At 36.1% G+C, this 12,422-nt stretch overlaps 1 long non-coding RNA gene across 1 annotated transcript; it reads left to right on the plus strand.

The window, feature by feature from the left end:
- The first annotated feature begins 5,560 nt into the window (after window positions 1-5,560).
- LOC141611746 (uncharacterized) lies at window positions 5,561-6,785 on the plus strand. Its single transcript, XR_012528720.1, has 2 exons — window positions 5,561-5,809; window positions 6,290-6,785. It is a non-coding gene; the product is annotated as an uncharacterized LOC141611746 (long non-coding RNA).
- The last annotated feature ends 5,637 nt before the right edge of the window (window positions 6,786-12,422 follow it).

Genomic DNA, 12,422 nt, shown 5'->3' on the forward strand with positions numbered 1-12,422 from the left:
ATCCTAAGATAATGTGAAACTTAAGAGAGGGTCTTAAGTAGGACATCAATGAGTTGGAATCAATGTTTTGATCATGTGATAAAACTTTTCTCAATAGGTTGAGAAGTTGTGTTTGTACATGAAGTTTAGTGGGAGTTACGGTAATTTTAATTGGTCATATATGTGGATGACATATTGATCGTTGGGAATGATTTAAGACTTTTGGAGTTATATAATACATCTTTAATATCTAGATTTATGTAGATAAATCCACATGATATTAGCGTCAAATAAGAAGCCTTATGTTGATGAGATTCATGACTAGTTCAATCAAATTGAACATATTTGATTGATTCCATTTGCTTCCGCTGCCGAATCAATTAAATAGAAAATGATGTATAAACACTTCATATACTTTGAGTATGATGAATTGTTTCAAATCGAATTTAAGTAAGAGTTACCAAGTAAGCCATAATGATTACCTTTAAGTGCTTGCAGAAGCATTAAGGAAGTAATGCAAAGTGTTTTTGATGCAAAATTTTGTGTAAGGGTGATATACAAGTGACAATTGACAATTGAGATTGCACATGGTTTCTGACAAAACCATAATCAAAACACATCAGGATGGTTAAGATACTATCGTGGCTATATTATTTAAGGAATAGATTTTCTAGAATCGTTCTAGACAATAAAGAACAATGAGAAATGTTTACAACGGAAATTGAGTACACTTGCAATCATGAGATGTGTAAGAAGGATGAGTCCCGCACACTGTGAAAACAGTGGGAGCTATTCTAAGGCTAGAGGGCCTATGTCTTGATTGGATCTCGACACGTACTCAGAAAGTTTTGTAATGCAAATGTATACATTACAAAGGAAAACGAGTATGTAGTAAGGTTGAGTAAGGTACAAGAAGTTGATAAAACCTACTAACCAAAGCCTTCTCATAGGCTTAACATGATGAGTCATGTCATATGTCATTTCAATTGAATTGAGATGAACAACTACATTCAAGACCAAACTGGTTTATAGAATATGAAGTAGTAATCAAGTATTGACTACTCATATGATAATCACATTTATCGTTCGAGTTTTTTTAAATCTTAAAAACTCTTTTTATACTTTGTTACATCCAAACGGGTTGTAGAGACAATTGAACCCCGTTAAAGTGAAGTCGGATTAACATAGTATTCGCCCATAGTCACTTATATGAGGTGACGTCTCGAAGTGACTAGAGTGTGATGCGATTGATGGCAAGTTCAAGTGCCATAGAGTCTTATGAGATGACTAGTCGATCACATAGGCAGACTGTTAGGAACACTTTGTCGGGCCTTATGACCGCTTATAGAGTTCTGGCAAATTTATATAGCCTGGTCGTGGCGAGAGCTACTATAGTATTCTAATGAGTCGATTCTTTTGACTAAAGACTGTTCGCCTAAGATGGCACAGTTTCAGATTAACTTTGATTTGTGTTACTATGACCTTCGTAAATGGGGTCAAATGGGCATATTTTGGGTTATGATGGCTGTGGCTAGTCGAAGGGAATAAGTGCGATAGGAATTGTCCACCCCTTGTCGGGGTTAAAACAATATCTCGGGGCCATTCGAGGAGTAATGAATCGGAAATGCGTGGCCACGCTCGAAGGTATCTATGGTAGATAACTCCGGTCAATCGTTATTCTCCGGATCGAGGAAACCACTCTCGATATGATCACTTGCAAGTACGACCTGAAAGACACCTTGCATTGAGTGGGAGATAGTAATAGGACAAGAGAATTGGTGACGCACACTTGTCGAGGACAAGTGGGAGATTGTTGGAATATGTGTCCTCCGACAATAATGCGATCACAACTGTCGATCATGATGATCACATGTTTAAGTCTTATTTTAAGAATACATGTGGGATGTAATATTTTACAGTCAACTGGTCCACACATATCGGTAATGATTGGCTGACTAGAGTTTGACATTACTGTCGTGCGACGGTGGTGATCAGTTGATCCCCTTAGGTCATACCTAAAGGGTAACACTCTTAATTGAATATTTAATTGATCGTATGACGATACGGGTTAATTAAATTACTTAAAATTGACGGACGATTTTGGAGGTGATATTTACGTGTCTCATTATAATTTGATTAAATAAGATACGGTCTAAGTAATCGAATTGTTTTATTGCTTAGATGAAATTATTGTTTACGGAAACAAATTGAAACGGAATGAATAAATTATTATAAATACAGAATGTTGTAGTTTATAATTCGGAAACACTTTTTGGTACAAGTAATTATGAATTACTAGGTTAAATTTTATAAGTGACATATTTTATTAATATGTTGATTTTTAATTGTTAAAAATACATTTTATACACATAATGTCTTGGAACATGTTACATGTGACAAATTGACAAAATAATGTGTAAAATGGACTTTCCATTTTACACAATATGTACCGAAAATAAGGAGGAGTATTATACTTAATTATGTTAATTATGTTGAGTGGAAAGCATAATCATAATACCTAGCTAGTAGCCTTGCATACCTATGTTTTCTTGAGAAGAATAACTTGTCCATGCATTGGCTCTCTCTCCTTCTCCCAACCGGTTTTCCAAGAGCCTTATGGAGAGTTTTTCTCCATAAATTTTTTATTCATACTTTTACATAATATTTCTAGTGTAAGAAATATAAAACTCTCTAGAAAACTAGAGAAATAGACACTCCAAAATTCATCTTCTCTTAACCGAAATTAAGAGACCAATATTAATATTTTGGGTCAATTTTTAGTAAGATTATTATTATTCTAGATTTAATAATATTAATCTATTAAGGGGTTATCTTGGGTATTCAGTTTTGGGAGAGATTCTATACTTGAATCTATGTTCATCCATTTTAGGAGTGCTCAAGAACTAACAAGAAGGAGATTTTGTTGGTGCCCTTTTAATCCGAAAATCATATGGTGTGAAAACGATTTATTCACTTATCCTTTTTAGTTTGCATGCATAAGATTTGTAATTATTTTTATGACTAAATTAATTAGAACATATATGAATATGTTAAGCAATGAGATATAGATTTCTAACACACACATTCAATCAAACACATTTATAATACTCAACAAACTACTAGTTAGCGGTAAGTCGAGGTCGATCCATGGGACGGTGTGCTTTGGGTTCTAAGTCTATCTATCTCAATTTATGCTAGTGTCACAATTTGTTTGGGTTTGTAGTTGTTTTCTAGACTAATAAAAGCAATAAAGTAGAACAAGCAATAAAAGGAAGGATGTAAACAAATGATTAAAAATGCTAGGATATCATGGGGTCATAGGGGATTCATAGTGTTGATCATACAAACATGTTTACAACTATAAGCAAGCAATTAATGTTGTGGAGGAACCGAGTTGGTTTATGTCTTACGGTTCATAGAAAGAGTTGGGTCCCGGAGCCGAATCGATTAGATTGTACAACACCTACAAGTCGACTTACTTTCCTCCTATTCAACTTCTATGCATGGTCTAACAAGACTCGAGTTGGTTTATATCTTACAAGTCAAGTTGAGTAGATAAGAGATGGTTGTAAATGCAAGGATTCATAGGCTTGGCATTTCATCAAACATAACATGTGCATAAAGTTGACATCACAACAAGCAAGCAATTTAATCATGTGAACATATTAGATTAAGCATGAATCAATCCCATGTTGTGTTCCCCCTAATTACCCACTAATCCTAGCTAAAAGACTACTCACTCATTATCATGGGAAACATGTCATTAATGGTGTCAATCATCACAACAAGTATAAACATGATAATAGAATGAAGAAATGAACAATAAAGATTAAAGAGTAAAGGAATTATACCAAACTTGAGATGATCCAAATAATAAAGCAAAGAATAATAGAAGAAACTTGATTGATTGATGAAGGGTTGTCAATCCTCCAATAATAACCCAATAATCTTCAATTACCCAAAAGTAACAAACTTGAATAATAAACTTGAACAATGAAAGATTAATGTGTAATTTTGTGGAAAGATTAAAGAGCAATCTATTCTAATCTACTCCTAATATAATCCAAGAAGGATTCTTAATGTGAAAGCTTAACCTAATCTCAAACTCCCTCCCAAAAACTCTCTTGATTATTTACAAGTGGGGTATTTATAGTAGAGCTTCATTAGGTTAACTAAGGCTAAATTAGTAATTACATCTTTGAGTTTAGAGCAGGGAAACGCTAGTCTTTTTGGAAGGATGAGTATCTCGGCGGAAGATGTCGCGGTCCGTCCGTCCAGGAAGGGAAGACGCTCGGATTCATGAGGTGGTGCACGGGCGTCTTCATGGGAATCCGCTCGGATTCTTTGGAGGAATCCGGGCGTCTTTGTTGCTTGGACGCTCGGATTGTCACTCTTGGACGGGCGTCTCGCGTCTGAGCCGCTCGTCTTCTGTGACAAAATCTTTTTTCTTCACTTTCTTTTTATTCTTGTAGGATTGGTCGTTAGTTCTCACTTCCTCTTCATACTAGTCCATCAAACATCGTCAAATAGCTTCCAAATACGCACGAAAGACGGGAATTTCCGCCTTATTATCTTCTTTCCTACAAAACATACGAAATGCACTAGGAAAGCAAAATAGAAAGCATTTGACGGATAAAATGGTCGTGGAATGACATAATAGTATGCAAAATAGGCTCAATTAGGGGACTAAATATGCTCAAATAAAGGTCACATCAATATATTTTCCCCGCCTTCTAGACTTGGGTTGTAATAACCTAAGTTTGTCTATTGTAGTACTTGTTTCATTTCATTTTTGGCACCCGCGTGTTAATCTTTAACTAGTAATTTTAAAAGTTTTAAAAATATCACAAATTTCCGCTTTAATTTAGTAGTTATATTTTCCGCTTTATCACGGGGTGTCACATGTGGAGTTGTGACGGAGTTTGGGTAATGTGTATGTGTATCTTACATATTGTATTTTGTATAATCAGTAATTGACCCCGTTTAAATGTTTTGAAAACTGTGGTGATCCATTCGGGGATGGTGAACAGTTATTGAGCAGGTATGAGATGGTCGCGCATGGGATAGCTGGGTTGAGTCACCACGAGATGTCTGGAAGTCTTCCGCTGTGTCTTAAACATTATTTGCTTTAATTGGTTTAACATTTAGGAACAGTTGTATTTTCATTTGACAGTTTTGGTTTGGAGATGTATCGCTTTAAACTTATTTAATAAAGTACGTTCTTTTATGGTCCTTTTAATATACATTCCCTCGGGTAACCGAGATGGTAGCATTTCCGTGCATTAGGTGGTCTTGGTAAAGCACTTGGTGTACGAGGGTGTTACAAAGTGGTATCAGAGCGACGATTTTGGAACCAGTAACTAATGAACCCAATGAATCTAGAGAGTCAAAATAAAATGAACCCGGGTAGGAGTTGTTAGGAGCTAATGCAAAGGCTTGGGAGAGGTCCTAAAATCGCGATCTTGCCCTACAATTTTGAACCGGTCACTATGGGGTGTGTCATGGGATCACTATGTGTTTATTTAAGTTATTGTTGTATATATATATATATATATATATATATATATATGGGTGAGTTCAGGTACGAACTGAGTTACGGTGCGAACTAACCAATTAGAGTCAATTTCAAGCGCGCTTCTTATTTCTCTACCCACATAAACATTCTGACACCCCTCCCACCACAAACCCACCCCAAACACTCAACGTCCAATCATATCTCACGTCGGCGCCACTTCCACCGTCATTCGCTACTTTCACCGCCGACCGCCGCTTCCAACGTCGCTCCTACCAACCTTCCCAAGAACGGATTTCAGTCTACTATATAAAAAAGGTTTGATTCAATTCTTATTTTAATCATTGAAGATTTGTTTAGTATTTTGAGTCTATTTAATTATATTGATTTAAGAAGTAGTTTTATGAGAAACATAAGATTATAATCAAAAAAATTGATATTTAGGTATGAATTCAAAGTAAAAATTAGGGTTTATGAAAATTGGTCATTACAAATTTCGTGGAGTTGTGAGGTTAGTTCAGGGATGGTGGTTGTGGTGTTGGCAGTAGGTGTGGTGGTGGTGGTGGTGGTGGTAGTGTTGGTGGTGGCTAGTTTGGTGGTCGTAGTTGATCTTTAGATCGTGGATACACGAAATATTAGCCCGGATACACATGGTATTACTACTGGATACACAAATCGATTTGTGTATCTTCTAATATTACCATTTGTATCCGGTAGTAATACTATGTGTATCTATTGTATCTAGTACTTTTTAAGACGACTTCCATGGTTTATTTTCCAATTTGATATATGTTTCAGTTCAGTTCTATACGTCTATCTATGTGCCGGAGATGTGTTTCTGATTGTCAGTTTGTAATTGGTAATTACAAGGAGAATTTCAGAAAGACGTACAAGGAAGAGCATCCTGATCAGTGATCATGCTCACTCAAATTCAGGAGCAAACTCTGTTGCCCTTCATTCATGATGTCGAACTTTCTAGCTCTTCCTCCACTGCACAGGCTCCTATGAGTGTTACAGCCTCACCAACCACAAGCGCAGTAACTCCAACATCATCTTCATTTGGCTTAGCCCCATCAACAACTGCAGCATCATCTCCATTTTACCAGCTCTTAATTGTAGAGAGGTTTTAAAATAATCTCTGGTTGTTTCTGGATTAGGTTTGTTTAGTATGGTGTTCTAGCCTTTTAGGTAATCTTGTTTTTAATGAAATGTTGGATATGATGGAATATGGATGATGGAGACTATGTTTCTCGTTTATGTTTAGAAATTAATGAATAAGTTTGTTCTGATGAAATCTTTTGTTTTTGTTACATTTGTTACCGGTTTCTTTGAAATGTTGTTTTTCTCTCTTGTTAGAATTGGAATTCTCCAGTTTCTCGTTAGTCGATATTGCAAATAGTAGTGCTTTGATGTTTAACACGGCGATAATTTGTTCTTAGGAATTACAGTAACAAGAAATGAAACCTTACTTAACCTCCAATTCATGGTGCACAACCATCTTCTTACAGTACTCAATTCTCCAGTTTCTCTCTTGTTGCTTCTATGCGACTCAAATTTGTTGTGTGCCGGAGAAGTACATGTCAATTGTCCCTTACTAGTGATTTGAAACTGGATTGATGTGGTTTCTATACTGGTTCAATGCTGCTTACAATTGACTGTTTGTTCCCTTGAGTATGTCCGTAAAGCGAAGCTTAAGAGCTAAGGCTAGTGTTATTCTATGTCATTTAGGGACTGTCTAGACTTCTGTTTATGGTGCCTTAATGGTCTTCAATTGGACGTGGCGAATTTTGGTGTAACAAGATTATGTATAGACTGGGAAACTAAACTTAAGTTTGCGGTTAATCAATTTCCAAAATAAAGTTGCGAACCGCGAAATCTGCCACCTCAAATCTTTTGGGGAAGGTGCGACCAAAGTTTGGTAATTCTCCGTATCTTGTTTTGACGACTCTTGCGATTTTACATTTTCTTGAATGAAAGTAGTCGGTTTTACAATGATGAATCTGTGCTTCTTATGCTAGGCGGATGGTTTTGAATCCTCACCTGGTTCTCTTTGTTCTTAACAAGCATCTAAGAGTGTTCCGTGTCTGGGATTGTTCTCAGTTTTTGTTTGAAGGTCTTTTGCTCATTCTGTGATTTTGAGGGGTCTGACTTAAGGCTTTCTCTAGAAGTTATATGGTCTGACACTAAATCGAATCAAGGCCCTTTATTAGCGTACTAGTAGTACATTTCTGGTGTGTATAAAAATGCTGCGTATTAGTTAACACCACCTTATAAAAATGCTGCGTATTAATATTCAGTTTCAAACTTGTATGATACTGCAGATAAGGTAGTGTGATTCTCTAGATAGAGCATAAACTTTGTTGCTCTTAATAAATAATGGTGTTGACTAAATTTTGTGTTTTGTTCAGCAACAATCAAATTCGATGACATTTATTTTGAGTTTAGTAATATTGTTTGATGTCACATTTGAAGTTTAGCTATGTACATTATTTGAAGCTAAGTATATGTATCTAGCAAATTAAAGGGGTGTATCTAGCTAGCTAAAGGTATGTATCTATTAATTTAAAGGAGTGTATCTAGATATCTAAATATATATATCTAGTAACTTAAAGAAGTGTGTATAGCTAGCTAAAGTTATGTATCTAGTAGTGTAAAGGAGTGTATCTAGCTATCTAAAGATTTGTATCTAGTAACTTAAAGAAATGCATCTAACTAGCTACAAAAGTGTATCTAGCTAGCTAGAGGTATGTATCTAGCAACTTATAAGAGTGTATCTAGCAAGCTAAAGATATGTATCTAGAAATTTAAAGGAGTGTATCTAACTAGCTAGAGGTAAGTATCTAACAACTTATAGGAGTGTACCTAGAAACTTAAATGAGTGTATTTAGCTAGCTAGAGGTATGTAACTATGTATCTAGCAACTTAAACGAGTGTATATAGCATTCTAAAGATTTGTATCTAACAACTTAAAATGAGATAAAATGCGGGGCCGGGTATCCTGACTACTTGGAAGATTTAAAGATACTTCATGGCTGTGTAATGTTCTAACTCTGACGGTCTGTTTAGCATATAGATCAGGTTACTTTAGATTGGATTATTCTCAGGTACAGTAATCGGGTTACTTGGCTACGGCCTTATTGTAACACCCCGTATTTTATTAAGCTGGATAAAATTCTTTTAATTGCTATTTTGAATTTAATTACATCATTTAACGATTTATATATATATGCTTAGCTAATTAATTAATTTCATCATAATTCGATACGTTAATTTTAATAATCATTAATAAGTTTATTTAAAGTTAGTTCGAGTTTATTGAAGTTAGTTCGAGTTTATTTATTTAATATTTCCGTTTCTTTACGAGTCCTTATGAAAGTTGTTTTAAGTGAACCCGAGATGGATTTTGGGAACAAAACCGTCGAATTAGCTATTTTGAGCTTATTTCACTAAATTAGCAATTTTTTATTAATATCTGTTAGTTTCGTAAAAATCGCTAATAATTCCGTTTCAAGCCGAATTCTTATTATTTACGTTAACTAGCTGAGTTTATTTTATTTTCACTCATTAAATTTATTTATTATTGATTCCGTTTTATTACTGAAACTTTTACTTAAATCGGTTAAATTTAACTCGAAACGGTTTTAATAATGATCGAAGTTTCTTAACGATGAAGAAACGTACGTATAATAAATAGCAGGCAGGCAAGCTGCTCCCCCACTTCCACGCCTCTTTTCTTCTTCTCTGTTCTTTTTTCTTCTTCTGGCGATTTTTTTTCTTTCCTTTTCAGAATTTGATCTGTTAATCGACGTCGGTGCTTCGTTCCTTATCCGTTTTCAACTATTTTTGTTCCATAGCGTTCCTCTCGTCGTTCTCGTCATTCCTATGTAAGTAACTTTCATTTTCGTCATGTATTTTTACAAACCCAATTTATACTTTCAGCTTTATTTATTATAAGACGGTTGTAGATGCTAAGATAGACGGTCTTGTAGAAGATTTGTTAGTCATAAATGATTAGTTCAATCGGAAAAAGGGAACAATTATGGATTTCTCGATATTACTTGTAAAATATGTTTATTTCGAATGCTGGTTAGTCTGTTTTATAATTAAGACGGTGTATAATTATATATAGGGATCCTTATGGATGTTAATTAGTCAGCTGTATAGTTGAGACGGTGTATACTGATATGTGGAGATGATTGAGACGGTGTATACTGACCTCTAGGGATCATTTGGGATGCTAGCTAGTAAGTGGTATATTTAAGACGGTGTATGCTGACATGTATGGATTGTTTTGGGTGATAATTGGTGTGTTTTATAGTTGAGGCGGTGTATACTGACATGTAGGAATTGTTTTGGACTAATTTGGACTCTGTGTTGGGGCGATTTTTGTAGTCTTTAGGGACTGTTTTTGAGTTGCTTTATACTTGTGGATTTCCGCTCTAAAACCGTTTTAAATGCTGACTTAGTTGGCTCAGCTAGGACTGTTTTTAGGCGCGAGAATGGAGTCTTAAGAGGACGATTGGTACTGTTTTGGCGGGGACGAGAGCCGTCATCGTGGGTTTTCACTTTGCATTTGAGGACTGGAGTTGGGGTCGAACTTAGGCATCTTTTGGGTTCTGTTTTGACTGATTTTTTTGGGTCAGGTTATGAAGTAGGGTGAAGGGTGGCTATGGGTAGTCGGGTGGTGGTCGCGTCGGACTCTTTGTGGCTTGCTTTTAGGCGAGTCTGATGGCCTGGCAGTGGCCTGGCTGTAGCCTAGCTTTGGCCTGGCCGTGGCCTAGCTAAGTCACGAGTTTGAGGCCATGTGTAATTGGTGGTTAGGCCGAGTTTGAGGTTGTCATAATAACTTTTGAGCCGTGTCCATAAATTGATTTGACGCTAGTTTGGTTTATTTAAAATATAATTAAATTAATTTCCATCTCATATTTTATATAAAGATAATTCGTTAATATCGTCCTTTCACATAATTATTTTAGGTGGCTCATATGTGGTTGAAGATGAAGAGTAATTTTGGGTTTTAGAAGCTTTCTCAAGTTATTACTTGTCTCTTTGCTAGCGTAAGGTAACTATTCCGAGTTACTCGACGAATTAATGTCACATTAGTAGTTAATGTTGTGCCTGTTGTTTGTTAAGTGTTTAGGTGATTGATAATGTGTTACTTTCGTTTTTCACATGATAGAAATTAGAAATAGCATGAGAATTATATTGTGATAAATTTTATGATTTGGGCCAAAGCAGGCCAAGACTCGAGTGGGCGATTGACCGAACGAGTTTGGTCAAACTAGGTTTAAACCATCGGCCTCGATTTGACCGATGACCCGTCGCGGGACTCGGGTCGAGGGTTTGTCTTTGAGGTGAGATTGGTTGTTATTGGAAATTTTATGTTATGTCTTAATATTTGTAATTATCATTTCACATGTTGGTTGTTGGATGAATTGGCTGCCTTATACTTCAGCCTTGTTGCCATTTTAGCGTGTTCTCATGAATTATGAAATTAACGGTTAGCTGGAATTTGGATTATTATTGATAATGGAGATATTGTTGGATTGTCAGCTGAATTGGGTATCCTACTTGTCTTGTGTGGTGTGGGCTAAAGTATTCAAGTCGGGACTAGTCGGGACTAGGTCCTAGGTGAGTATTTCGGCCTTCATCATAGATAGGTCATTATAGTCTTTGACGAGTGTATGTTCACCGCTTAATAGCCTCTCGTGTTCCCGACTTGGTGGGTTTATATCCAAGTTGGGGCATGACCTCGTTACTTATTTTGAGAGTAAGTGGTCAGCTTAAGTACTAGCCAACCCTTTGGTGGACTCCTTAGGGTACTCACATGGTTTTATACAATTGTGGGTCTTGGGTGCGGTGGTGTGTATCCGCATGTCTAGGTCTGCGCAGATTTTAGGCTAGGGTTGTGTTGTGTCTTGGCCATGTTTTGATAGAACCTCTGAGCCAAGATACCGGTTCGATTACCTTCCCTACCTCGTGGTATAGACTCGAGTTACAGAGTGACTATTGACCGTACTAAGAACTTATGCCTGTCTTTGATATATTGCCCTTTCTTGTTTGATGAATCTATGAATCATAGAAGGTGAGATGCAAGCCGGCTATGGTTGATAGAGTTTGGATTCCTGGATGTTATGTGATTCACATGATAGTGTAGTATGAGTCGGTCTAGTATTCACATGCTAGGACTATGTGTTGTTATATTGTTGTTCACATGATAAGCACGATTGTCTAGCATCTATATGCTAAGGCTATGTGTTTTTCATATTCATATTCTTATGTTTACATGTTATATTAATTATGACATTTCGTGGCTGGGAGAACTCGGAGTTACTCCCCACTGACTGTGACTTTCGTATTTGTATAAAATGCGATTGACAGGTAGGTGATGCATATATGGGGTACACGGACGAGCTAGCGAGCAAAGTAACCTTGGAACCTAGATTGGCTTTATTTTATGGTGACCCTTAAACACTTTTTATGTCACATACTTTTTAGGGACATATGTCTCCCTCTTTACATTGGTTGTATAATTTGCTATTCGCGACTTTAGCGATGGTTATGTTATGAAACTTCTAGTTAGACCTTGTATGTTTGACACCTTCCAATTTGGATATCTTTATAACAGGTTCAGGTTTTAAAAATTACAGGTTTTTACCCAAATGAACCTATTACAAACATATCCATGCAGTTTTATTCTAGAATTACGTGTTTATTTTTCCGCAATAAATGAGGGTGTCACAATTGGTATCAGAGCATATTTGCTCCCGACGCACGTTTGTGCACCCCAATATAAATAACTTGACCTTGAAATAATAAACTTGAGAGATGGGTAAGATGGGTAGACTTAGGACCTTATGTTGTAGTCTCTTTGTATTTGCTCTTTGTTAGGTACTAACCTGTTTGTTGATTGTCATTTAATAATTGTTGC

Source organism: Silene latifolia, chromosome 11, assembly GCF_048544455.1.
Source record: "Silene latifolia isolate original U9 population chromosome 11, ASM4854445v1, whole genome shotgun sequence".
NCBI classification, from domain to species: domain Eukaryota; kingdom Viridiplantae; phylum Streptophyta; class Magnoliopsida; order Caryophyllales; family Caryophyllaceae; genus Silene; species Silene latifolia.